Here is a 25,973-nt window from a genome sequence, read left to right as displayed (position 1 = left end):
AGCGAGCGCTGGGCGCCTGTCACCCCCCATCCATCTGTTCCCGATGACGCTGGCGGGCCTAGAGCATTCGGGGCCCGCGCCAGCGAGGAGCAGAACCAGCCTGTGTGCCCTCCGGGGGGCGGGGTCTGGCGGGCGCCCCCAGGACCCGCGCTCCCCGTTCCACCTCCGACCGAGAGCACGCCTGGGCCCCGGGGTGGGGGCGCACGCAGGCCGGCCCCCCGCCTTGCACAAGGCTCCGGGCCGACCACAAACGAAAAGGAAAACGGACCGGCGAGGCCGGGTCGGGCCGTTACTGGCTCCTACCTGCGGACGCTGGCCGGCCCTGGCACGGCGTGGGGGTGCTGCTTCCCCGCACGACCCGCCAGCTCCCCGGCGACGCCCCGCCTTGAGGCCTTGGCCGGACGCTGTAATTTAGGCACCACACGGTGGCTCGGCCGCACGGCCCCGGGTAATTTATACCCGCACTGGCCCGCGGATTCACCCGGCCCCAGGCGGCCAGGGCTGGGAGGGGGAGGGGCGCCTCCACTCCTGCTGGGAGTCACGGGCCGGGGAAGGGGAGGATAGGGAGGTGTTAGGAAGGAATGGACGACTGGCCCGGAGCCTTCAAAACAAAATTCACCTCCAGGACTGGCCCAGCCCCTTTCCCACCTGGATTACAGGCGGCTGGGGGAGGGGAACAGCATGCAAATGAGCCTCTCGCACCTGGCCGGGAGCTGCCTCCGGCCTAGTTCTCCAGGTAGACACCTAGGCCCCACCTCCAGGTCTCTCACCGGGACACGGTGCCACCGCCTACTACCTTCTTCCTTGGAGAGGCCCTTGGGCCAGGGGTGAAGGTGGGGTTAGCTTTCTCCATTGGAGCAGGACCACGACGGCCAACCACAAAAACATGTAGAGTGGCCACTGGGAGGTGCATCACACTTTTTAGAGCCGGCCAATCCCTCCGGCGTATACATCTAGCTCCCCTGGATTGCGAGATAGATGGGTGGTCTGGTCCCGTTTCACAGATAAGAAAGTTGAGGCCCTGAGTTGCTCAAGATCACGCACACAGGTGACATGCAAGCTACGCTCCAAACTGCTCACACCTGGAGTCTCCCGTTCCCAGCCCAGTAGGCCTAGGGGAGCAAGGCGCTGCCGGACACCCCGGCAGCCGCCGGGGGGCAGCAGCGAGCCGCTCTGTGAGTCCTGGCCGGGAAACGCTGGCGGCCACCAGGCGGGCTGGCACGGGGGAGATGGATGACACTCACTGTCAGTGCGCCCGGCCCCCGGAAATTAGTAATCCGGAGCACGGCCTCCGAGTTTAAGGGTGGGAATTGCTCTCCTGCAGCCGGCGCGCTCCTCGTTAACGAGGTTTGTCGCTTGACTCCTAATTTCCCAGCACTGGGGCTAAGGCTGGCCTCCCTCCATTTCCCTCTAGGCCTGCTCCTCCTCGTTTCTCTTCCTAAGCAGCGTCCTGCCCACAGCCCCGCGCCCCCAGATAGTGCGAGCCCTTCCTGGGCACAGCTCTCCTTCCGTGGACCTCCTCCCCATCCTCCACTCCCATTTGCCTGCAAGGAGCTAGGTAGGTGCCAGGGCCGGGCCCACGGGGGCATCTCCCAGAGCAGGAGACCTGACCTGGGGACGCTGCACGCGCTGCTCCTTATCACGGACTGTCCTTTGTGCCAAGGCAACAGGATGCTGGTGGCTGGTGCGCGTTTGCTCACACCCTGAGTCCCCTGCCAAACTAAACTGCCTCCAAGAGCGGAAGGCAGGCTCCCAGCCCCTCACCTGGCTCAGGTACCTGCTTCAGTGACACCTAGGTGCAAACTCCAGCACTACCTCCACAAGTCCTGGGACCTATCAGACCTGTGCACGAAAGATATTTAAATCTTAAAAGCTTTCCTAAGGGCATGGTAGCTCACGCCTGTAATCCCAGCACTTTGGGGAGCCAAGATAGGCATATTGCTTGAGATGAGGAGTTCAAGACCAGCCTGGACAACATGGCAAAACCCTGTCTCTATTTAAAAAAAAAAAAAAAAAAAAAAAAAGCTCTGCATAGTGGCATGTGCCTGTAGTCCCATCTACTTGGGAAACTGAGGTAGGAGGATCACTTGAGCCCAGGAGGCAGAGGTTGCAGTAGCTGAGATTGTGCCACTGCACTCCAGCCTGGGTGACAGAGTGAGACCCTGTTTCAAAGGAAAAAAAAAAAAGCTTTCCATTTCAGATGAACATGAGACACCTTAAATCTACTCCCTGAGCTCAGGAACTAAGAGGGGTGTCTGGAGGCGTGAGGTCTAGAAGGATCCACCAGAAAGAAAGGGATGCCTTGAACCACAGAGGGTGGGTGGTTTTTCAATCCACAAACACACTAAACCCTGGGCTGTTTCACACTTGCTTTTCCAGAAACAAAACTGAAAATTCCAGTAAGCCTTCAGCAAGCGCCTCGGAGAGGTCAAGGTTAGCTGGATGTGATGGCACAAGCTTGTGGTCCCAGCTACTCGGGGGGCTGAGGCAGAAGGATCATTTGGGCCCAGGAGTCTGAGGCTGAGCTATGATTGTGCCACTGCACTCCAACCTGAGCCACAAAGCAAGACCCTGTCCTTTTCTGTTTTTTGTTTTTTAAAGTCAGGGGCGGCAAGGGACAGACAGTAGAGGGCAGACACTGACAGAGGGGACACTTCAAGGCAGCAAGGAAATTTGGAAGGCAAGGGGGCAGGATGACAGCACAGACCACCACGACCACTGCCTAAGCATCAGCCTGGGCCATGTCAGGTGCTCAGGGGTGCGGGCACCACCCATGACTGTCACAGCCCCACTAGGTCTTAGCACAGGGCCCAGCCCTGGTGGAGGATGGATCCTGGACACGTTCTTTCTGGTTCTGCTTCTTCTAGGGCTCAGCAAGACAGCACACAGCCTAACCCAAGGTCATTCTCCACCCTGGCCAGTTGCTCCTACCACGTAAGAACTGCATGTCACCTTCATTATGTTGCCTGGACACCTTGTTCAGTGCCTGGATCCGCAAATAAGTATCAGGGACCTGGATGTCCATGGGCCAGGAGGTAAAGATCACTTCTGCCATTCACTAAGCACCTAACAAGAGCCAGCGCTGCTCAGCGCATGTCACTGGAAGCCCTCCTGGCCTTGCAAGGCGGGCAGTGACCTCCATTACACAGCCCGAGTGGGGAGACCTGAGAAGGTTAATTGGCCTGCCTTGGGCACACACATTCCAGCATGAGTCTCATCCAGACGTGGCTCTTACACCTGGCAGCATTTCTCGGTAACCACCTGCCATGGTCACTCTGATTATGAAGAAAGATACACCTGTAGGGGGACGACAGTTCTCAAGCGGTTTCAGGTCTACGTGCGTACCCCTGGGCAGCTGTCCAGTGCCTGAAAACCATTTTGGTTGGGGGCCGGGAGAGGGGGCCGTTCGCTGCCCAGAGCTGAGAACCCTGGGATTCACCCAGCTGCCCTGCATGCACAGCCCACCCTCCCCAAGGCTACCAGCCCTGCTACAGGGGCAGGGGGCGGGGAGCTAAGTCCAAAGAGGGCACTAAATCCACAGGGCACGAAGGGCTGAGGGGTAGAAGGCTGCCCAGCTACCCCATCTGCCCTCAGTCCCCCAGCCCTGCCCTAGGCATCGGTGAAGGTGCAAGCCCCCACCACTCAGATTCCACCCTCCTCTGTTTCCTGTCCTGCTATCACTGGCCCAGAAATGCTCCCCATTCTTCAAAGCCCGGCTTACATCTTATCTCTTGCAAGAAGGCTTTTCCCATCCCTGCCTCTGGAATTCATCTCTCCAGGCTGCGTCCCCCTCTTAGATAGCGACCACACAGTGCAGCGGGTCTTAAATCATGGATGGGGGAGGAATGCAGATTCCCAGGCCCCTCCCCTTACTGAGCCAAGGTCTCCAAGCAGGGCCTGAGAAGCAGCATCCTCCACCAGCCACCCTGTAGGCCGGGCCACAGCGTGTCTGCTGGAGTCCCAGACTCCCTGCTCCAGAGCAGCAGTGGGGGCCTCAAGGGAAGAGGGCCCCCTGTCTCCTAGCAGGGACACAGTCCCCAACCCCTGGGCAGGATTTAAGATTTAACCCAAATCTGCTGAATGGATAAAGGCTGAAGGGAGAGAGGAAAAAGCAGGGCCCGCCTCTCCCTGCCTGCCCCTCTTGGGGAGGAACCAGATTCTCCAGGGATGTTGGGGGAGCCTCACCCCAGCAGTTCAGGTGGCCCTCAGTAGCCCAGGTCACCTCCAGGGGAACAGGAAAGGGTTAAGGCCTGGCTAACTCCCTTTCAGGAGTTTTCCTCTTAACCCCGGGCTGCCCCACACTTCCTGCCCTCTCAGCGCCTGGTTCCAATCCGCACCCCGCACACAGCTGCACTCCTTTACAATCAGTTAACAGCTGTTTTGCATAGATTTTCAATTCTAATTGCCTCGCTTTGTGAGCGCCGCCGAGCCCTGGTGAATGGGGACGCCGCCACCGCGGCTGGAAAGCAGGCGGGAGAGGGAGTAAAAGGAAGCCGTGTGCGTCGGGCTGCTGGCTTTATTTTTCTAAATGGGAAAAGAATGCCCCTGCCACCAACCACCCCCGCTCCTGCCTCTCCTACTGGACTGGGGAAACCTGAAATGGGTGACCTCACCTCTGGAGAGGTGCCCACCCTATGACCTGGACTCCCTGACCCCAACCCAGATACAGGTCCCAGAGGGCACCTTCCAGCTCCAGAGCTGGCCCAGGAGCCATGGCTCTCCTCCTCCCTCCTGCCCCCTCCTCTTCCCTCCTGCAGCTCCCCTCCCCCTCCCCCTGCAGCCCCCCGCCTCCCTCTTGCCCCCCCCCCACCCCAGGCTCTCCGGTATTCAGATATGGGAAGCTAATTGGACAATAAAGTTGAACAGCAAGGAAACGCACTCTCTGGAGACAGCTGGCATCTATAAAAGAGAAATATTTGCATTTAAAACCTTTAAACTTTATATGGCGAGGCCAGGCTGAGGCAGGGGAAGGGGGCTGGGGAAGCAGTGCTCGGACCCTTGATGGGGACAGAGGATCCTGGGAGTTTTGGACCCTCTGCCACCAGTGAGCTCCCCCGACACATACCCCTTGCCCTGTTACTGTCTGGGAGGCAAGTTGGCCCCTGCTAGCCAGACAGCCCTGGCCAAGTGTAAGTGTCCCAGGTGTCTGAAATCCTGGGAAGAGCTTGCGTCCACTTGGGCTGCCACAGGCAAGCCATGGGGATCCCAGGGCATCCAGGCTGGGTCCTGCACCCCGGTGGTGGGCCTGGCTCAACTGCTCTCCACAACCTGTCCCTCTACCGGGTCACCCAGAAGCTCCAGGACCCAGTGACGGGCCGACTCAGTGGCAAAGTAGCTCCTTCCTGGCAAGGAGATGTTCTGCCAGGAGCCTCCTCCAGTGGCCTGAAGCCCTCCGCCCCGTCCCCTGCACATCCAGACAGTGCGGCTGTGTGAGGGCACCTGACCAGGTCCGCGTTCAGGGCCCTGCGGGTGGGCATCGCTACACTGCACGGATGAGGTTGTGGAGCTCGGAGAAGTCCACCCTGCCTTCCCAGCACTCCTGCTGTCTGGGGTGGGGATGCCAGGTTTTCATTTCCTCGCATGCCTAGTTCCCATTTTTCATATTTGAGAGAAACCTGGCCAAATTTTCCTACTGTCAACATTGGTGATGTAAAGCTGGGAGAGCATGTGTTCCGGAGTGGTCTGATTTTAGCAGGCTTTTATAAAATTGCAGCGCGCTGAGAACCCCGTCTACCTGGCAGGCCTGCTGGAGTGGCTGTGCCACAGCAGACTTCAAGGGCAGGAGCTGAAACTTCTGTGGTGGAGGTGAGGAGGAGGGCAGGGGCTGGCGGCCAAGCCCGATGGGCACATGGGTAGCTTTCAACGATGTCAGCGGAACACAAACCACAGCAGAAACAGGTCCAGTTTGCTGGCAGCAGTCAGAGGGGAGCAGGGTCTCCTCCTTGCAACTTTTCTTCCCATCAGGAAACTACCTCCAGTCCAAGTGAGGCAGTCTCAGCTCCCGGGCCGCCAATGAGCCCAGCCTGCTGTTTGAGGCTTCTGATCACCTACAAAGCGGTCTTCAGTTTGTCTGGCTCCCTCCCTACGGGCAGGGCAGCACCCTCTCTACCACTTACCTCTAAAAACACCCTGGGGCCAGACGTGTTAACCCCATTCAATGACCACCCAGACAGCAAACGTTAACATGTGGCTTTGGAGAGCACAGCCGGTGGCCACCCCCCGGAGGGTGCAGGGAGAGGATGGACGTGGGAGTCAAGCTGCCTGACTGGGCAAATCTCCACCCACTGCACACCCGTTTCCTTAGCTGCTGCCCTGCAAGGAAGGTGTCCCCTGCCCCACTTCAGTGAGGACCAGACAAGACAATAGAGAGAGCCATGCCCAGTGCCTGGGACGCAGCTGGAGCTCAGAAGCATTCCCTCAGATTTGCTGTGCGGAGGAAGTGGAAGGGCGGCAGCATATACAAATAAAGTTTTACGAGGAAGCACTTCTCGGCGCCAGACCAGACGGGCAGGGAGGTCGGTCACTTAGACCACTTCTGCCCTGGGACACTGGGCCTGGAGTGAGAGCAGCGGAACTCCTTTCTCCTCCCGACATTAGGAGAGGCCTTGGAATGTCACACACACTCCAAGAATCACACCAGCAACTTGTGTGAGCCCAGCCCCTGCCGGCCCCTGGCTGGTCACTAGGCAAGGGGAGCAGGACAGCGGGTGGGGCCTGGCCAGCCACCCAAGTCCCTGGCTTCTGTAAGTATAAAGATACTGACAGCAGGCCGGGCGCGGTGGCTCACACCTGCAATCCCAGCACTTTGGGAGGCCGAGGCAGGCGGATCACGAGGTCAAGAGATCGACACCATCCTGGCTAACACGGTGAAACCCGGTCTCTACTAAAAATACAAAAAATTAGCCGCGTGTGCTGGCGGACGCCTGTAATCCCAGCTACTAGGAAGGCTGAGGCAGGAGAATGGCATGAACCCAGGAGATGGAGCTTGCACTGAGCTGAGATCACGCCACTACACTCCGGCCTGGGCAACAGAGTGAGACTCCATCTCAAAAACAAATAAATATAAATAAATAAATATACACACACACATATAAAGAAAGATACTGATAGCACCCTGTCTGGCTTTCCCTCTCAGAGATGTAGCTTTTTTTTTTTTTTTTTTTTTTTTGACAGAATCTCACTCTGTTGCCCAGGCTGGAGTGCAGTGGTGCGATCATAGCTCACTGCAGCCTCGACCTCCTGGTCTCAAGGATCCTCCTGCCTCAGAAGGTGCATCTTTAAAAATTATCAAATCAGCCCAAATGACCATCAACGGGCGAACAGATAAACAAAATGTAGTCTGTGTACACAGGAATATTATTCAGCCATAGAAACGAATGGGTCCTGACACACAGCGAGGCTTGAAACATACCTTCAGGTCCACTCAAAACCTTGTACAGATTTTCCTATCAGCACATAGCCAAAAAGTGAAAACCTACATGTCCATCAGATGATGGATAGATGAAGAAAACACGGTTTATCCATACAGTGAGTGGACTATGACTCAGCCATAAAAAGGACTGAGGTGCTAATCCACGCTACAACACAGATGAACCCTGAAGACATGAGGCTGAATGAAAGAAGCCGGACATACAAGGAGGATCCCATTTGTTTGAAATGCCCCAACAGGCAAATCCAGAGACAAAAACCAGATGAGTGGTTGCTTAGGGCTAAGGGAGGGGAGAGGGCAGTGGCTGCTAATGGATCTGAGCTTCCTTTTGCGGTGGTCCTTTTGGTCCCTCTCTCGCCCCTGCCTTTGCCACGCGATGTGCTGGCTCCCCCTTTGCCTTCCCCCAGGACTGTAAATTTCCTGGGGCCTCCGCAGAAGCTGAGGAGATGTGGGCACCATGCTTCCTGCAAGGCCGGCAGAGCCATGAACCAATTACATCGCTTTTCTTTATAATTAAAAAGAAAAAAAGAAAATGATTTGGACCAGGACAGAGACGAGGGCTGCGTATTACGAATGCACTAAATGCCACTGAACTGTACCCTTTAAAATGGCTAATTGTATGTTACATGAATTTCACCTCAACTAAAAACAATCCGATCTGGGCCGGGCTCAGTGGCTCACACCTGGAATCTCAGCATTTTGGGAGGCCAACGAGGGAGGATCGCTGGAGCCCTGGAGTTCAAGACCAGCCCAGGCAATGTAGTGAGACTCCATCTCTACGAAAAATAGAAAAAATTAAAAATTACCCAGGCATGGTGGTACCTGTCTGTGGTCGCGATTACTCAGGAGGCTGAGGTGGGAGGACTGCCTTCAGTCTGGGAGGTTGAGGCTGCAGTGAGCCACGATCGCACCACTGCACCACAGCCTGGGCGACAGAGTGAGACCCTGTCTCAAAACAAAACAAAACAAATCCAATCTGAAGGCCTGTGCCTGTCCCTGGGAGAGGTCAGGTGCAGGGCAGGGCCTGCAGTTTCCAGAGAAGCCCCAAGCAGACGTGGCCTTAAGAGAAGCATCCCCTGGAAACTCCCTTCCGGGCTGTGCGGATGACCCTTGGGCACTGGGAGCCGAGCAGTCACGAGCAAAGCCAGTCATGACCCAGCACATTTTGCTTCCAGGGAACTTTCCCCACTGGGTCTCCCACACCCTTCCACGGACACGGTGCCCTCTCTGTGGACTCAAGCTCTGAGACGGAGGGGTTCACAATGTCCCCTCCCCCAGCTGAGCTTCCCCAAAGCTGCAGACCTATTTTTGTCCTCACCCACAATTCTCCCATGTGGGGGGAAAGGCGGGCATTGTCGCCCCATCAGCTCTGAGCAGCTGGAGGTCGAGACACCGAAATGCACACACCTGTCTCCAAACAGGGCTGCAAGGCAGCTCCTGCCACCTGGCCACTCGTCTGGAAAGCGGCCAGCTGTGACCCTGGCAGGCCTGGAGGGGATGGGATGGCAGCCCAGGCAGGGGCACAGGGAAGCAAGGCCTGCCGAGGTCACCAGCTGGCTGTGGAGCCCCCCAGTCCCAGACCCCTGACCTGAGGCCAGTGTGCGGGCCCCTGTGGGGGAGGGCAAGGGCAGTCCCTGTAACTGGGCACGTCTATGGCAGCAGTGAGTACACTTCCACCTGCTGAGCCTGGACACCAGTGGACCAGAAATCTGGGTGATTCACTCAAAAGCCTGGGAGGAACTGTCCTCCTTCCCAAAGATTAACTGGCTATCCTCAGGCAGGGCGAGGGGCTGTCCTCTGGCTTCCTGGTCCATCCACTGGCTCAGAAAACAGCCACACCCCAGACCCCCACCAAGGCCAGCATCCAGAGATGGGCTGCATGCCCAGAGAGCACCCAGGAGGGCGGGGTCTGGAGCAGCAGGTCATCCTAGGCCCAGGACAGATGTGGGTCGGGCAGGGCTCCTGCAAGGTCAGGGGATCGCACTCACACCAGACCAGGAGCGGGTCTAGAACCCCAGGCTGGCCAGGGTCCAAGGGTCTCCATTAGCCCCCAAGAAGCCTCCCAGGGATCCTTAGAAACTTTTATTTCTGGGTCCTTGTTCCCTGATTTTCTACCACATGTTAAAAGCCTTCGAAGTTCTTTTCCGTATCAAATAGCACTGGCTGGGGACACGCAGGCCTGTGAATCGGTCCACAGGCTGCTCCCGCTCAGCCTCCTCCCTGCCTGGCCCCCGTCTCGGCCTCCAAGCAAAGCCTCCTGGGTGCTGTGTGCTGCTAACCTGGCCCTGGCAGCAGCCCTGGTTGCTCAGAATCAGCGTTTGTGCCTACTGTGTGCCTGGCCTTCTGCCTTCATCCTTGCCGTGAACCTATGAGAGGCCAAATTCCCTGGATGGTGGGGCTGGGATCTGAACCAGGGAGGAGATTCTTCTAGAACTGCACTGTCTCTTCCCCCAGGCCCGTCTTCTCCCTCTCCCTCCATGCCGCCTCCCAATGCTCTTGATTAATAACCTACTGCCTGTCATTAAAACCACACTGTCACTCGGACAATCAAGTCGCAGTTGCCTTTATCACTGGCAGGCTCCACAAGCGAGGCACACAGACAGAGGAGACCCTGGTGTCCAGGGCAGTCCCACCCTCGCCCACCGCAGGATAGACGGGCCCTGAGGACATGGGGTCAAGGCCTGGACCTCCGCTCCCTAGCTCAGGACGGCTGCAAGGATCCCTCTGCTCTGGCTCTTGTGTTTATGTCTTTATAATTTGGTCTCACAAATTAAAATAATCAAAAAGGAAAGGTTAGAGGGACAGAGTTGTTTTCACCGCGGGAAGTTCCTGGTGTTGAGATTTTTAGCCAGCTGCCTGCCGGCCCCGCGCTGAAGGTGAGCGTGGAGGCGGTGGGTCCCCAGGTCATCCCCACCTTGATTTCTACCTGCTCTGCCTCTTCCCACAGAGCCTCTTCCCGCCTGGCCTTCCTCTGGCCTGTGTCTTCGAGCTCTGGTCCTGAAAGGCCTCTTCCCCACCAGCCTGGCCCCTGCAATCCCACGTTCCCTGGCTGCCGTGGGCCTGGCAGACACTCATGGCTGCCCCACCCCAGCTGCCCCCTCTCCTGGGGCTGCTCCCCTCCCACCCCTCAGACCGCACCTTTCTCGTCTTCCTGGTGGGCCCCTCTCCCTCAGCCTGCCTCTGGGGCTCCCACAGGCCTATTTCCCCTCTGAGACTCCCTCCTGGCCCTTAGGACTGCACTAGGGGCATCTAGAAGCGTCTCACAGTCTCTCTAGACTCGCCCAGCCCCACCACCCTTCCCTGGGCCTGCTGTATCCTCCCCCAGCACAGCCCCATCTCCTCTATTCAAATCCTGACCTCTTCCTTCAAGCCCTGGCTTAAAATTCTGCCTCCTCCAGGGAGTCCTCCTGGATGGCAGCTCTAACCCCCACTGGTGAAAACCGACCTTCCCTCCTCCCACCCAAGGGTTGCTTTGGCATTCTCGCTTTCTTCCAGGCGCTCACTGAGCTGAGCCATTGGAGAGGAAACTGAGCTAAATGAAATCAAGAAGCCCCTAGGAGGACACAAACCCTCATCAGCGCCAAACAGCCCTCCTGTCCCCAAAATAAACCCAGCCAAAAAAGGATGTGGGAACCTCCTGCAGGATCTGCACCATGCCGTCTTGTCCTGGATTGCTGAGTGCCTTTCCCCAGTTGACAAGGATGGGTTTATTTCATCAACCCTCAGAGTCCCTACATCTGTGCTGCTACACCAGCCCCTCCCCTCTTCGTAGCTGGAGTGTTTTGCAAAGAGCCACCAGGAAAACCAATGCCGGGTTTCTGGGGTGTGTGTGTGTGTGTGTTTTGTTTTTAACAAGGCTCCCAAATGATCTTAGAAGCACATAGACATACACACCAGAACCTTCCTAGCCACAGCCAGAGCCAGCCACCACCTCTCAACACCAGCCTCTCACCCACAGTTCACTCTCCTCTCCCATGAAAGACAGTGGTCCTCGAGACAGCCCTCAGCCTGGCCTTCCCCATCAGGCCCAGGTGACATCTTCCCAGCCCCTCCCCTTGGCCCACACAGAGGCATTGAGGAGGCCCAGCCCCCTTCCCCCAGCTCCGCTCCCTGCACAGACCCCCTGCCTGGCCATTTGAGCACAGGGTGGTCACAGCCCAGCTCAGGAGTTCTACTCCTGGCTCAGCCAGCAAATTGCTTCGCGACCTTGGGAAGGTCCCCACACTGCTCTGACCCCATCTGTGAGTGTTGCCGTTAATAACCCAAGGTGGCACCTTAAAAGCAGGCTCAGCTCAAAGAAGCCACGTGGACGGGGCGGGCTTGGAAGAGGAAGGACCCCATGGCTCTCTGGCTGCACATGCGTAGAGAGTACCCGCAGCCGCCCTCGGAGGCCACAGACACCCAGAGGGGTAGCCAGGCACGGCTTCAGGGGGCTCACACAGGAGGGACCTTGCCAGGTCCTGGTCACAGGAAGGACAGCTGCCGCCCTCCCATTTTAGAGAGGAAGAGTCTCAGAGCCTTGCCCATGACTGGGGTGACAGCCTCATCTGTCTTCCAGGTGACAAGTCTCTGTTGCCCAAGCTGGCAGTGGAACGATCATAGCTCACTGCAGCCTCTAACTCCTGGGCTCAAGCAATCCTCCTGCCTCAGTCTCTCAAGTAGCTGGGGAGACAGACGCACATCCCCGTGCCCAGCCAGGTTCAGAGATCTTAAGAGGGAGAGAAGGAGAAAGAGAAAGGAGAGGGTGGGGCCTGCGCATGTCTCTTCCATCTCTTTCAACTGCCTCAGCCCGTTTCTGGCAATTCTTCAGGTCCAGAGAAGGTCACAGAGGTGAGATGCAAAGGGCCTGTGATCACAGGTGGCCTGGGCAGCACACGGCCGGGAAGCCAGATCCCAAGACACACCGCACTTCTATTGACTCATGATCCCCAAACTTCACTTTGCACAAAAACCAGCTGGTCCCATGTTACCACCCCCACCTCCCTCACCCACATTCCAGATTGGGGGCAGGTCCAGGGTGGAGCCCAGGAATCAGTATTGTCCATAGGTAGACCCTGTCCCAGCTCTGAGGGGGTGCTTGGGGCTCACCCCTGGAGAACCACCCCATGACACCTGCTCATCTCATCATCTGACCTGTGGCGTGATCCTCTTTTAAAAATTAATTGTAATTTATTTCTTCTCCCCTGCCTCTCTCCGCAAGAATCTGAAGCAGCGTCACCATCCTCTGATATCGAGACATGTTTATTATTTTTATGGTTTCTCAGGAAGCGCCGGGTAACTCGAAGGGGAATTATATTCAGAGAGAATTGGGTCCCCAGTGTAAGTCAACATTATTCATTTAACAACTTCTATCGGCGCACGAAGATGTGAGCAGACCTTACCCGAAGATGTCCCCTGCGGTTACTGGAAGATTTAATTCACAACATCCAAGAAAAATAATTGAGGGGGAGTAGGAGAGAGAAGGGTATGAAGCAGGGCCTGGGGCTTGGCAGTTTCTTGTGCCAACCACTGCCCCGATGCTCCAATCACCGCCTGTGGGCTTTGTCATGGATCACAGACCACAGGTCCCTGCTCCAGCAAACAAGGGGCCATGTCCTCATCCAGAGGCTGCAGAACGGACGAGGGGGCCAGCACCACAAAGCCTGTCTGGACAGAGCTTTTGAAAGAGGTGATGGCCAAGGTCCAAGCAGCCAGCCAGCCCTCCCAGCTCTCAATGGTTGGGGGATGCGGCCCTTGCCCCATGCCTACTTGGGAGACCCATGTGGTCTGGAGCCCCTCTTGGCCTGCCTGCCTGGAGGGCACCTTCCCTTGCCTTTGCTGCAATGCTCCTCAGTGGCTGAGGGAGCCGGGGGTCTGGGCACTAGGGATTAGAGGTTCCTGCTCGGCTGTTTGCAGTGCTGGTGCTTTCTTAAGCACATTCATTGTAAAGTACACTGGCAATCTCTGAAAGATCAAAGTTGGTTTCTAATATGCATTGTTTGGAGACAGGATACCAAACACAGAGAGCCAGACACGCGGCTCTGGGACGGGGCTAGACATTCTCCTGAAAGCTGATGCCCGCAGACAGGGCTCACCGAGGCACAGGGACAGGCCCTCTGGGCAGCCTGCCTGAACTGCCCTGCGCGGCTGGGTGGTGGCAAACCCAAGCACAGCATATGGGGTCCCAGAGAGCAGAAGCCAGCTGCAAAGAACCTTCTGGGCCCTCTTGTCCAGCCTCTCCTCCGCTGAGAGATGAGAAAGTGCAAAAAAAAAAAACCCACCAAACCTCAGGCCCGGGAGAGAGAGCAGAACGCCCTTGCCTGACACTGTTTTCTGCAGATGGGAGACACCTTCTCCCTGAGGCAGTCCAGGGCCAGGTTCCAAGGAACCGCATCTTCAGTCAGTTTGGTATTTTATGTTCTATTTTCCACTCTCCTCTCTACCATTCCACAAGAAGCGGGGCACCCTTCTGAATACCCTGAAGGCCGATCTCTACCGGTCAGAAAGGTTAAGCACCTGAACCCAAGTCACACAGCAGCAGAGATCACAATTCAAATCAGACTCCCAGCTCATTCTCCTATAGAGTGAATGCAAAAAGGTCTAACCCGAGACCAGTAACGGCTGAGGGTGGCCCATCTTTTAGTTATTGAAGAATCCAGCCAGGCGCCGTGGCTCATACCTGTAATCCCAGCACTTTGGGAGCCCAAGGCAGGCAGAACACTTGAGCCCAAGAGTTTGAGACCAGTCTAGGCAACATGGCGCAACCCCGTCTCTACAAAAAATACAAAAATTGCCGGGCGCGGTGGCTCAAGCCTGTAATCCCAGCACTTTGGGAGGCCGAGACGGGCGGATCACGAGGTCAGGAGATCAAGACCATCCTGGCTAACACGGTGAAACCCCGTCTCTACTAAAAATACAAAAAAAAAAAAACTAGCCGGGCGAGGTGGCGGGCGCCAGTAGTCCCAGCTACTCCGGAGGCTGAGGCAGGAGAATGGCGTAAACCCGGGAGGCGGAGCTTGCAGTGAGCTGAGACCCGGCCACTGCAGTCCAGCCCGGGATACAGAGCAAGACTCCGTCTCAAAAAAAAAAAAAAAAAAAAAAAAAAAAACAAAAATTAGCCAGGTGTGGCGGTGCATGCCTGTAGTCCCAGCTACTGGGGAGGCTAAGGTGGGAGGATTGCCTGAGGCCAGGAGGTTGAGGCTGCAGTGAACTGTGATCTCACCACTGCACTCCAGCCTGGGGAACAGAATGAGATCCTGTCCCCCAGAACAAATTAATTAAATGTAGTAAGAGAATCGGTGTGACTAAACTTGTAGAATACTGCTCTCTGATAGAACTTTCTTTTTTTTTTTTTTTTTTGAGACAGAGTGTCACTGTATTGCCCAGGCTGGAGTGCAGTGGGACGATCTCAGCTCACTGCAACCTCCGTCTCCTGGGTTCACAGCGATTCTCCTGGCTGGGCACAGTGGCTGATGCCATTAATCCCAGCACTTTGGGAAGCCAAGGCAGGCAGATCACCTGAGGTCAGGAGTTCGAGACCAGCCTGGCCAACATGGCAAAACCCCTTCTCTACCGCAAATGCAAAAATTAGACAGGTGTGGTGGTGGGTGCCTGGAATCCCAGCTACTTGGGAGGCTGAGGCAGGGAGAATTGCTTGAACCTAGGAGGTGGAGGTTGCAGTGAGTCAAGATCACGCCAGTGCACTCCAGCCTGGGTGACAGAGCGAGACTCCATCTCAAAAAAAAAAAAAAAAAAAAAAAAACCCTACAAAGTCATTCTTCTGCCTCAGCCTCCCAAGTAGCTGGGATTACAGGTGTGCACCACCACGCCCAGATAATTTTCGTATTTTTAGTAGAGACAGGGTTTTGCCACATTGGTCAGGCTGGTCTCAAAGTCCTGGCTTCAAATGATCCGCCCACCTTGGCCTCCCAAAGTGCTGGGATTACGGGTGTGCGCTACCGTGCCTGGCTGAACTTTCCATGATGAAGAGAACATTGTCCATCTGAACTGTCCAATACTGGCACACATGGCCTCTAAGCACTTGAAATGTGGCCAGTGTGACCAAGGAACTGAATTCTAGATTTTATTTCATAATTTAAAATTTTTAAATTAAGTGTAAATAGATAGCAGCTACTGCATTGGGCAGCATAATGTTAGAATACAGAAACTACTACATTTTCTGAGCCAACGTTTATGATATGTGGTCTGAGAGGTGTATGTGGGCTTATAGAGAAAACAAAGTAGGTCCCCTGAAGGCAGAATCTTCCTGGGAGGCTTCCAGAACACATGAACACACACATGACGAACACAGTGAGCCAGGCGCCCGGCTGCCGTCATGGGAGTCTCTCTCAAAGCTCGAGTCTGGAAACATCACAGAAGTCTGAGAACACTGCTCCTCCTGGGGGAACTATTTTGAGGCTTCATTTCCCAAGTCAGTGATGGGGTCTGTAGCTAAGGTGGGCCAGGCCCCCTCCCCTCACATTAGGGGGACCATGATGCTGCTGTGAGAAGAGCAGATGCATCCGTCCTTTGAGCTGTGATGCAGTGGTGGGTGAGGCAGCCACATCTCTGCCAGAGGAAGGACCCCACCTTTAGACCAAATATAGGCACTACGGATATACAGTGGATGAGCGCGTGGTGGAGGGACAGATAGGTTCAGGGACGGATGGAGGAACGGGTGGGTGGGTGGATAGATGTGTGGGTAGATGGAAGAGTGGGTGGGTGGGTGGAGGAATGGACGGATAGGTGGATGGATGGATTGATGGTTGGGTGGATGAGTGAATGGATGGGTATGGGGATGGAGAAAGGAATAGGTGCATGAATGAATGGGCGCATGAGAGGGAGGGAAGGAAAGAAGGAAGGAAGGAAGGAAGAGAGGGAAGGAGGGAAAGAAATGGATGAAAGGTAGACGGGTAGATGATAGACGGATGAATGTTAAAACAGAAAAGATCTGGCATTACAAAGTCCCAACCACATGGAACGTGTCCTAGAGGCTTCTCCACAGGCATCAGTGGGTTTTCAGGAAGGAACATACTATTGTTTCCCGATCAACAAGACCACGAGGACTCTGAGCCAGTCATCTGCCCCGAAGGGTTCTCAGCCAGGAGGCACAACCCTCTCCACCAGCCTGTCTCTAAGTCTCCTCAGAGGGGCCTTGAGCATTCGGACTGCCTCTGTCAAACTGAAAAGAAGCAGCTGGGCCCCCAAAGAGAAAGGATGCTTCCTGAGTTTATCCAGAGGCAAATGCTAGAAGACCAGGTAATAAAGACTCTCGGGGCAGAGTGTGAGGCCTGGGCAGGGCTTCCAGAACGCAGTCTGGAGGGATGCAGGGGCCAGAGAGCAGGGCCATGTGCTGGTCTGTACTCAACAGAGACAAGAACGTCCTGGCCTGTGCGGGCCCCAGAGAACCTGCCCTTCCTTGCCACCCCCTGGTTTCTTTCCAAGGCTCCTCATTCCTGGGCCCTTCCCACGGCCCTGGCACCTCTTCCTTCAGCACGTTCAGCACAGCCTCGTGGGCCTCCAGCGATGCCCACGGTGAGCAGCGCTGGCACCCTCCCCACGAGCGGGCATGACCAGCAGTCACGCACCCGCCAGCCACAGGCACTGCGCATGTGTTTCGTGCAGGTGTCACTCGACAGCCTTTATCCACATTCTGTCCTTTGATCCTCCTAACAAGCCCACAAGGCAGGGACAGTAATGACTCCTGTGTTACAGAGGAAGAAACCTGCTCTGAGAGCCTGAGAAACTTGCTCACATCCCACAGCCGGCATCTGAGCCACGGAGGCCAAGTTCGAACCTGCACTCTGATGCAGGAAGAGGCTCCACGGGCATTTGCTGAATGAATGAATGAATGAATGAATGAATGAATGAATGAATGAATGTGTGCATGTGTGTGTGAGGGAGCGAGTGAAGGAAGGACAATTTGAAACCGTTCCTGGAGTCTAGGGGCTTAGAGATCTCTGGAAGGACAGCATGAAAGGCAGGCCAGCAGCCCCAAGGAAGGCCCTGGCCAGGCGACCCGTCCAGCCAGAGAGCCACAATTCCCCCGGAGACTCAGGACTCACAGATGGGGCCTGGGGCATGGAAAATAAAGGAGCCTTCAGTGGAGAGCAGATGGAGAAGCTGACCGCAGCGGGGCAGGGAGGTCTGGCGGTTCCAACCCCTGCCCGCCTGTCCCCTCTGGTCCCCCACCCCCCAGGGATTGGACCCAGGCCCTCCACAGCAGGCCTCCTGCCCTTGCCCATCGGGGCCACCCGACAACCGCCAGGCAGGCCAGGCCTTGGGCAGCCCTGGCTGGTCCCCCTCCTCCCCTAGGCCCCTCTCCTCCCTCCCTTTCCTGCAAAGAAGTCAAATTTGCCACTCTGATGCATTAACCAAGCCGGGTAATGAATGGCCAGTGTGTGGTGCGCCCGCTCGGAGAGAGAGAAGCGCAGGCCAGGCGCGGACCCCAGCAACCGGGCAATTTTCCAGGCTCTGCTTCCGAGCCCCTCCATTCAGCCCCCTCCGGCCCCCCCAGAAGAGAGAAGCAGCATGCTCTGTCATCAGAACCGCATTGTTCTGGCCAGAAGAAAAAACGGGTCCAGCAGATGGCAGGTGTAACAAAAGCAGCTTGCTGTGGCCAAACCAATTATTTATCTAATTATGATTTACCACTTAACCACATGATCTTTCTGCAGAGTTGTGGGCAATTAAAACCAGGGTGACTGTGTGGATTATGCAAATGGGCTGGAGCCCAGCGAATAAAATTGGAGATTAGACATTCACACAGGCAGGGCGCTAGCACAGGGCAGCCCCGGGGGGAGCGAGGGGCTGGGAGGGAGGGGAGGCTAAGGAGCCGGGCTGGGGAGGGCCAGGGGGTCAGGACGCGGAAGCAGGAAGAAGGAAAAGTAAGGGAAGGGGAGGGGAGGACGGGACAAGGCAGTGGGAACTGCATCCTCCCTCAAGTCCCCAGGCTGCCCCTGAATGATGACATCAGGCCCCTGGGAGAGGGAAATCAAGGCAGCTGACCTGACCAGCCTTGCAGAGAGCCAGCCTTGCCAGGTCCTGGAGGGGAGGCACCCCTGTGGCCTCCAGAGCTTGTGCTGGGCCCCGTGGAGCCAGGGCACTCTCTCCTGTGGAGGGGAGGGTTAGGGTGGGGTGATCTGGGCCTGTCCCTCCAGCTGGCTGCCCCACAGTGAGAGCTGCCCCATGAGACCAGGTTTGGTCAGGTAGGTGGCAGCCACCACAATGACCCACTCCATAGACCAGGATGCCCATGGTTGCCCCCAGCTCTGTCACTGACCCAGCAGCTGTGTGACCACAGCCAGTTTGCTTGTGGTCTCTGGGCTCAGTTTCCAAACAAAAGGACTAGAGAGGATGATTCCTCCACTTCCCTGCAGCTTTAAAAGATGGGGTGACATTCTCCAATAGCCAAATGCAATCCAGGTCTCCCAGAGCTGGCTGAACAGAGGCGGGGGCGCCTGGAGAGAGAGGCAGCCATGAGGGTGTCTAGGCACCCCCGCCTAGAGCTGGTCTCCTCCACCCAGAGCGCCCCCACCCACACTGCTCCGAATGCTTAGGGGGACTCATCCAGTTAAGGCTTCCAAAAGGTCTGTAAGGGGTGCCGTCGTCATCCCTATTGACTGAGGCACAGACAGGTTCAGTAACCTGCCCAAGGTCACACAGCTTGTAAAGGGCAGAGCAGGAACTGTCACGCATTTGTGCCTTCAACTCAGGCTCCCCTGAAATGCCAAGCTCTGGGTGGAAGTTAAACATAAAAACCAATGTAATCAAGGCCCCCATCCTTGAGGGGTTGCATTCTGCTGGAGTGAAATTTCTGGATCTGCCATGTTTAAGCAGAGGAGGGGGTCACAGGTAGAAATGCTCCTCCCACCCCACCCCTGCAAGTGCCTAGGCAAAACCCTCCCAGACACGTGTGAAGGCCCCTGTGACCTGGACACAGGGTCAGCGAAGAAAATCTGCACAGGCCGGGCAAAGTGGCTCACGTCTGTAATCCCAGCAGTTTGGGAGGCCGAAGTGGGTGGATCACTTGAGGTCAGGAGTTTGAGACCAACTTGGGCAACATGGAGAAACCCTGACTCTACAAAAAACACAAAAATTAGCTGGGCACGGTGGCCCCAGCTACTTGGGAGGCTGAGACAGGAGGATCACTTGAACCCAGGAAGTGGAGGTTGCGGTGAGCCAAGATCACACCACTGCACTCTAGCCTGGGCAACAGAGACTCCATCTCAAAAAAAAAAAAAAAAAAGAAGAAGAAGAAGAAAGAAGAAAGAAGAAAGAAGAAGAAAAAAAGAAAAATCTGCACAGAAAAGCTCTTCCTTACGCAGTGCTCTTCCCACTAGCTCTGTACTGACCTAGGGGGTGCCCCTGGCCGCAGGTGCTACTTAGCCTTAAACTGACATGAATTAAAATTAAATACAACAACAGCATCCGATCCTCATTGCTCCAGTCATATTCTGAGCACTCCATAGCCACACGTGGCTGGAGGTTCCCGATTTGGGCATCATAGATCTAGAACATTCCATCAGTGTAGATTGTTCCAGCAGACAGCGCTGCTCTGGAAAGTCGGCTCCAGGGACACAGGATTTTTGTCTTTTGTTGGTGATGAATTCCCAGCACCCAGAACAGTCCCTGGCTGTCCATTTATGGAACAAATGAAGAAATGAAACGCCTCTTCTACAAAAAACAACGGTTGATTTTGAAAAGGAGCCGGCGGAGTCCCAGTGAGGTCCGGACCCTGAGTGGCTGGTCTGCCTGCAGCCAGGAGCCCCCAGCCCCCGCAGCTCATGCCCATCTCAGGGTCAGAGGGGAGGCTGGTCTTGCCACAGGGGGCACTGCCGACAGCCAGGTGACCACTTCCAGGACCCCTCCCAGCACCCCTGAGCCAGCAAGGCTGTGAGGAGAAAACCTTGGCTGTTTGCAAAGAATCAGTTGCCACCCAAGGCTCCACCCGCATTTGGGAGTCAGGGAAGAAAAGTTAGGGCCACCGGGCTCCCCAATTTCCCTTCTCTTGGCCCAAACTAACCAGCCTCATCTCCCCACTTTCTGAGTTTGGGCCCTTAGTTCTCATGCGGGCTGGGGGTGACAGGGTAGCAACTGGAGAGGAAACTACAGTTAAACAATTCAACTCCTGGGTACCTCCAGGGGTCCTGGAAATAAACCAGGAGTGCCCGATAGAGGCCCTTACCCCTCAACCCCAGGGTCAGGCGCTGTTCTCTGGATCCGATGAAAGCTGTGGACCTTCTGCTAGGATTACAGGGAAGGCTCCCAATTTTGCCACCAATGTCAGGGGGTCTGTAAGTCCTGATGGCCTCTGCCCTAGCATCTCTTCCCACACGAACAAGAGTAAGGCGGAAAGGGCAGGGTGGCCCTCGGGACACAGGCGCCTCAAATGCCCTGTGCCCTGCTCCCCAGGAGGGCACAAAACTGGGCTATCCCTGGTTCAGCTCTGAGAGCACGTCTAGTCCCCCCCACCACATGCCAGCAGTGAGCATGGCCCAAGCTTCATCCCAGGGTTTCTCGGCTGGCCCTGGGGAAAACAGGTTCCCATTTTACAGGATGGAAAAACAGGGTCTCAAGAGGCAGAGTGAGCTGTGGAGGGTCACAGAGCCGAATGGTGGTGCAGCGTGGCTGGGCGGGAGCCCGACACCCACTTCTCCCACAAAGAGCCCGCCACACATGCTCTGCACACACTCCATCCTTCCCCCACACACACACTCACACATGCTCTCACACACGTTCACACATCACACATGCTCAATCACACACGCTCACATTCACACGTGGACTCACGCGTTCACACATGCAATGTCACACAAGCTCACACAACCACACACACTCACACTCATTCACACACGGACCCACACATTCACGCACGCAATGTCACACATGCTCAATCACACGCTCACACTCATTCACACGTGGACTCACGCGTTCACACATGCAATGTCACATAAGCTCACACAACCACACACACACTCATTCACACACGGACCCACACATTCACGCACGCAATGTCACACATGCTCAATCACACACTCACACTCATTCACACGCGGGCCCACGCATTCACACATGCAATGTCACACATGCTCAATCACACATGCTCACACTCATTCACATGCAGGCCCACACGTTCACACACACATGCAATGTCACACATGTTCAATCACACGTGCACGTTCAGTGACATACACAATGTCACACACATTCACACATGCTCACAATCACAGGGTCATGATCACACACGTTCAATCGCACACATGTTCACACAATCACATGCCTCACACACCTTCAGAATCACATACATTCAAACACACGTTCAGTCACACATTCACACTCATGTCTCACACATTCACACAAGTCAATCTCACATTCACACATGCGTTCACACTCCACGTGCTCATTCTCACATTCACACACACAATGTCACACATGTCCACATTCATGCTTAATCACAGGTTCACACCACATTCACATAATCATACATTCACACACATCTCCATCACATGTTCACAGTATCTCACACATGTTCACACACGTTCACACATATTCACACTCCCATTCACACGTTCACAATGTCACACACGTTCACACATGTTCAGTCATCCACATTCTATGTCACATTCACATGTTCACACACACATATACTCACAATGTCTCATGTTCACATTCCATACAGTCATACATTTGCACACGTCACACATATGCGTTCACTGCCATTCACACATATTCGCATGCACACACACATGGGGTCACACATGCTCACGTATGATGCTTCATAAATGTTATTGGAGAGCTGGTAAACAAATACCAGGGACACCCCACCTTCCGGAGATGCCAGGGAAACAACCCACCAGGTTCCTGCCATGACTCCTCTGGAGTTCTTCCAAAAGTGCCCAGGCTCCACCCGCTCCGTGTCAAGGCTCCCACTCAGCCCAGGCCCTGCCCAGCCAGCATCCAGGCTCTGCCCAGCATCCAGGGCTCTCAGGTCCACAGCCCTCTCCACCTGCGTGCGCAGCTGAGAAACAGGGCCCTACCCGACCTAGAAGCCCCCCAAGCCCTCCCCACCCCAGCAGGGGCTCAAGTGGCATCCTGAGTCTCCCATGCCCCAGGCGGGAGGTCTGGGGTGCAGAGTGGTTGCCAACACTCCTTTCAGCTCCTGCTAGGATGTGGGTGGGGGTGGGACCTGAAAAGTCCCCAGCTGGGCAGAGAGGAGGGAGAGAGGGAGAGAGGGAGGGTGGGTGGGGAGAGGTGGGTACAAGGGGATCCCGGGAAGGGGAGGATTTGGGGACCTGGAAGTCAGGACAGCCCATAGCCCTCCTGGCATGCAGGAGTGTACCCCACCCTCAGATGTCTGTGTGTGTGAGAGTATATGTGTGAACATGTGAGTGTGAACGCGTGTGAGTGTGAATGTGTGAGTGTGAATATGTGAAAGTCCCTGGGGGGACTCTCATTCCCCCAGAGCTGTGCTCATGGCTGCCCCTCAGGGCAGCAGGTACAGAGGCCGAGGGGTCATTCGGGAGGCAGCGGGTCTCGGGTGCTTATCTGGGCTGTCCCCAGCCCTCCCAGCCTCCCCTGGGCCCCCAACAAAGGCCCTCCTCCCTCCAGGAAAGTGCTCCTTGTTAATAATGGCCACGGCAGATTTCGCCGCTTGCCTGAGTTGATAGGAGATTTATGCAGCCCGCCAAGTCGGGAAATACAGAAATATTCCTGATAATACTTCTTGTCCCAGCAAAGGTCACAGACAGGGCCTATCAATCCCGAGAAATAAAGAAGCCCCCGGTTTTGCTTGTTCTCTGGCGAGGCAGGAGAAGAGCCCTTTCTTTAATCGCCTCATTTGGAGCACTGGCCGGGGTTGTATGTCATCCGAATTACAGATTCAGCATTAATTGACCAGATGTGGGGGGCTCTTTCAGGGCCCTTGAGGATCATAAAGCCGTTCCCACACTGGTAATTAGCAGCCTAGCAGGCCCAGGCTGGGACACGGGCCCCCCAAGGCCCGCAGCGGGGACGGGGGGGCCAACCAGCCAGCGAGCATGTGCTGCCTCTCTCAAGGCCCAGGGACCCCCTCAAGAGCAGCCAGGCTGGTGGCCGATGCCACATAGGGGATACTGTGTTCTGGGAAGCTGGTGGCAGCCAGCAGTGGGTGCATTCCTTGGCTGACCCTGCCCCGTCCTGGTGGGGAATCGAGCGAGATGCAAGAAGCCAGCTGGGGAAGGGGGGTCACTCCAGTGAAGTGAAGCTGGCAAGGACACCATCGCCTACCACCAAAGGGGTGGGTGCAGCAGTGAATTCCCTGGTTTCTGCAAAGAGGAGGACGAAGAGGCACTGCCTCCTCTGTAGTGAGGCGAGGGACAGGGACAGCCAGGTGACCAATTACGATGACAGAGGGCGTCCACAGGGGTGACATTACATTTAACAACCAGCCCAGCAAAGCAGAGGCTGAAGCAAGGTGGTGCCTGCCTGTCCTGCAAAACCTTAACTCTTTCACTGCCCAGACATGGGAAGTGCAGAGGGTGGGGCTCAAGGGTCCGGGAAGGCTTAGGGGTAGTGGTGAGGAACAGCCTCTTTGCCAACCAGCACAGAATCCTGCAACATTCTATCCATCAACCCACACTAAGTATCCCAGGCCTCTAGCACTGGCTCCCTGAGGAGCAGCTGGGGCGGGAGAGGGTTCTCGGTGGCAGAACCTTCCTGGAGGTCATCGCAACTCATACTCCGGCCTCTGCTCAGTGACTAGTGATGGGGCAAAACCAACAGGGGGCCTGGGCTGAGCGGAGAAGCCCCCACTTCGCCCAGGATCATACCTGGGCTGAAGGTGTGAAGCCCCTGGTACGTCCCCAGGAGCCCAGCAGGTATGCGGTGTCCCTCGCCCTCCCCCTCTGGAGTCTGACCACCCAGAGCCCCACATGCACACCGCTGCGATCAGTTCTGCTGTGATGTGTTTTATGAACATGCAGATGGCATGGCCAGGGCCAGGGGGAAGGTTTTACCTTGGGATAAGAAATTAACACTGGCAAATAGCAAATTTACTGCATGTATTTTCATTTTCCTAATACCAGCACCATCTGCTAGCAATTGGGGCTCCACATCGCCGTTTTCCCCTTTATTTCTCCCGTCCGCTCTTTCCTGTTTTCATCTTCCATGGCCGGGCCCTCCAGACACCGCTGGGGGTGGGGTTTCGTCCTCAGACCAGAGCACCCACACTGGGACCAGCACCCTGCACCCTCCCGCCCGAGGCCCATCCTACTTCTGTCTCCTCCAGGCAACAAGAGACGGAGGTGCCCCCACCACACACACAATTCTGAGCCTTAGAGGGATGATGTGAGCCTAGCAAGGAACAGCCTTTAACCAACCCTCACTCTCAACCGTGATAGTGCAATCAAAACAGCTCCATCCAGCCCCCTGGCAGCTGTGGGCACTTATTCCTCGCGTGCTGCATGCTGGAATTATTTAAAATAAGAAAGTTAGCTACTGTGCCTTCTGCACTGAGCTCGCCTGGGCTGGGGGAGTAGGGAGGGGCTGCAGGGGGCCTGGGGGCACGGAGGAGAGCCGACCAGGCTCCAGGGTTTCCTGCAGCCCGCGAGAAAGGGGCCCTCCATCCCGGGGCTCTCACACGGCTGCTCTCAGAGCTGGGAAGGGTGATACTTTCCAGGTGGGAAGCCATGGGGCAGGGCAGTTGGGGGGCATGGGGGCCGGCGTCGGGCCTGTGAGCACGTTGTACGAGCAGCTGCGACTCTTGGCCATGCGGCCTGGCAGTGGGACAGCTGGTGTGGCCCGGCTCCCGGGAGGGACTGGATCCATCCTGGGAGCCCCTGGAAGAACAAACATACCAGGGCCGAGGGATGATGACGCTCACGAAACAGCCTTCAGACTGAGCCCATGGGAAGGCGAGATCAGAGAGATGGGGCTGGAGAAAAGGGGCTGCCTCTAGACCCTAGCACTCGGGAACCTCACGGACAAAGGCATCCAGGCCAGGGCTCTGCTGTCTGAAGCAACACCTATGTCATGGGCTGAACTGTGTCCCCCAAATTCTTACGCTGAAGTCCTAACCCCCAGTGCCACAGAATGCGTCCTTATTTGGAAATTGCAGATGTAATTAATTAGTTCAGATGAGGTCACATCAGGGTAGGGTGGGCCCGAACCCAATGACTGGAGCCCTTCTAACAAGGGGAAATGCGGACACAGAGGCAGATGCAGATAGCAGAAAGATGATGCAAAGAGACGCAGTGAATAGACGGCCAAGTCGGGGAGAGAGGCCTGCCTGGACCAGACCCTTCCCTCCCAGCCATCAGAGGGAGCCAGCCTTGAGGTGAACCTGCACCTCCCACCAAGATGTAGGCTCTTCTATTACCCCCATTTACAAGTGAGGGAACTGAGGCACAGAAAGGTTGAGTAACTTGCCCAAAGTCACACAGCTAACAATTTTCAGAGGCAGGCAGGCTGGCTCCAAGTCCACACTCCTCACACGGGTCCCAGGTCGCACCCCGCAGCCAAAGGAAGTATATGTGGATCAGACACTTAAGACATTGGCTGGGAAGCTCTGAGTGGAATGATGCTCATG

General features: G+C 56.0%; 1 protein-coding gene across 7 annotated transcripts in view; it reads right to left on the bottom strand.

Moving 5' to 3' along the window:
• The window catches only part of GSE1 (Gse1 coiled-coil protein), a 504,329-nt gene that overhangs the window by 63,739 nt on the left and 414,617 nt on the right, over window positions 1-25,973 (bottom strand). The gene's annotated exons all lie outside the window — the stretch shown is intronic.

This window comes from Chlorocebus sabaeus, chromosome 5 (assembly GCF_047675955.1).
Source record: "Chlorocebus sabaeus isolate Y175 chromosome 5, mChlSab1.0.hap1, whole genome shotgun sequence".
Lineage (NCBI taxonomy): Eukaryota > Metazoa > Chordata > Mammalia > Primates > Cercopithecidae > Chlorocebus > Chlorocebus sabaeus.
The sequence above is the reverse complement of the archived record's forward strand: the minus strand, read 5'-3'. Positions and strand labels throughout refer to the sequence as shown.